Here is a 2,500-nt window from a genome sequence, read left to right as displayed (position 1 = left end):
TGTTGGGTTAAGGCCCAACGTGTGTTGGGTTACAGCACAATGTGGGTTACGTTAAGGCGCAATATAGGTTACGTTAAGGCGCAATATAGGTTACGTTAAGGCGCAATATAGGTTACGTTAAGGCGCAATATAGGTTACGTTAAGGCGCAATATAGGTTACGTTAAGGCGCAATATAGGTTACGTTAAGGCGCAATATAGGTTACGTTAAGGCGCAATATAGGTTACGTTAAGGCGCAATATAGGTTACGTTAAGGCGCAATATAGGTTACGTTAAGGCGCAATATAGGTTACGTTAAGGCGCAATATAGGTTACGTTAAGGCGCAATATAGGTTACGTTAAGGCGCAATATAGGTTACGTTAAGGCGCAATATAGGTTACGTTAAGGCGCAATATAGGTTACGTTAAGGCGCAATATAGGTTACGTTAAGGCGCAATATAGGTTACGTTAAGGCGCAATATAGGTTACGTTAAGGCGCAATATAGGTTACGTTAAGGCGCAATATAGGTTACGTTAAGGCGCAATACAGGTTACGTTAAGGCGCAATACAGGTTACGTTAAGGCGCAATACAGGTTAGGTTAAGGCGCAATACAGGTTAGGTTAAGGCGCAATACAGGTTAGGTTAAGGCGCAATACAGGTTAGGTTAAGGCGCAATACAGGTTAGGTTAAGGCGCAATACAGGTTAGGTTAAGGCGCAATACAGGTTAGGTTAAGGCGCAATACAGGTTAGGTTAAGGCGCAATACAGGTTAGGTTAAGGCGCAATACAGGTTAGGTTAAGGCGCAATACAGGTTAGGTTAAGGCGCAATACAGGTTAGGTTAAGGCGCAATACAGGTTAGGTTAAGGCGCAATACAGGTTAGGTTAAGGCGCAATACAGGTTAGGTTAAGGCGCAATACAGGGTAGGTTAAGGCGCAATACAGGTTAGGTTAAGGTACGACGTAGGTTAGGTTAAGGTACGACGTAGGTTAGGTTAAGGTACGACGTAGGTTAGGTTAAGGTACGACGTAGGTTAGGTTAAGGTACGACGTAGGTTAGGTTAAGGTACGACGTAGGTTAGGTTAAGGTACGACGTAGGTTAGGTTAAGGTACGACGTAGGTTAGGTTAAGGTACGACGTAGGTTAGGTTAAGGTACGACGTAGGTTAGGTTAAGGTACGACGTAGGTTAGGTTAAGGTACGACGTAGGTTAGGTTAAGGTACGACGTAGGTTAGGTTAAGGTACGACGTAGGTTAGGTTAAGGTACGACGTAGGTTAGGTTAAGGTACGACGTAGGTTAGGTTAAGGTACGACGTAGGTTAGGTTAAGGTACGACGTAGGTTAGGTTAAGGTACGACGTAGGTTAGGTTAAGGTACGACGTAGGTTAGGTTAAGGTACGACGTAGGTTAGGTTAAGGTACGACGTAGGTTAGGTTAAGGTACGACGTAGGTTAGGTTAAGGTACGACGTAGGTTAGGTTAAGGTACGACGTAGGTTAGGTTAAGGTACGACGTAGGTTAGGTTACGGTACGACGTAGGTTAGGTTACGGTACGACGTAGGTTAGGTTACGGTACGACGTAGGTTAGGTTACGGTACGACGTAGGTTAGGTTACGGTACGACGTAGGTTAGGTTACGGTACGACGTAGGTTAGGTTACGGTACGATATAGGTTAGGTTACGGTACGATATAGGTTAGGTTAAGGTACACATTGTTGTAAGGAAAGGTTTAATGGGGGGCGGGGCGGCCGGTTTGTTGATTGTGACTATAGTAAGTGGATGCCTGCGGCATCATCTGATTTGCCACGTCAGGATGCACCTTTGGCTCATGACAGGCGGCGCTCTGATTCCATGGTTGTGGCAGACCTGTGTCTTTCATTCCTGCCATTGTTTGTGTGCTGTGAGAGGAGGCAGTATTGTGATGTTGGGTGCACCCCTGTGTAGGACATGTGTGGGTGTTGGTGGCTTGGCTGAGCAATGGTGGTTGTCGGGTGGGTGGGATATTCTGTTTTCTGAGTGGACCTCCCAGTCTGGTTATGACAGTGTGGATTGTCTAATGTGGCGGAGAGGATGCACTGGGTGTTGTTCCATGCTGGTGCTTACATATTGTCTGTGTGCGTGTTACAGGCAGAGAGTAGTGCGTGATAAGGGTGTGTGGCTGACGTGTGGTTGTGATTGTGAGCAGAGTCTTTCAGCATGTATACGGACAGTTGTATACATTATCTGTATTCTGATGGCTCTATCTATTACTAATCAGCGCCGTGTATACGTTTAATCCGGTTCCAGTCGAAACTGTTGTATCTCTGTACATTAGTGACACGGCGAGCCCGCTATGTAGTTACTCGTCTCGGCAGCTTCCACCGGTGTATGGCAAATGATTATAAGGAATCAGTCTAGTCGTCAATACCGATGGTGTGACGTCACATGTCTGGGGTGGGGGACGCTGCGCCCTTCCGGTGGGTCATGGCCTAGAAAGACTCTTCCCACGCAGGGGGGCGTGGACTGTCATTGACTCTTCCGA

The sequence above is a fragment of the Schistocerca serialis genome, unplaced genomic scaffold (assembly GCF_023864345.2).
Source record: "Schistocerca serialis cubense isolate TAMUIC-IGC-003099 unplaced genomic scaffold, iqSchSeri2.2 HiC_scaffold_1195, whole genome shotgun sequence".
NCBI classification, from domain to species: Eukaryota; Metazoa; Arthropoda; class Insecta; order Orthoptera; family Acrididae; genus Schistocerca; species Schistocerca serialis.
The sequence above is the reverse complement of the archived record's forward strand: the minus strand, read 5'-3'. Positions refer to the sequence as shown.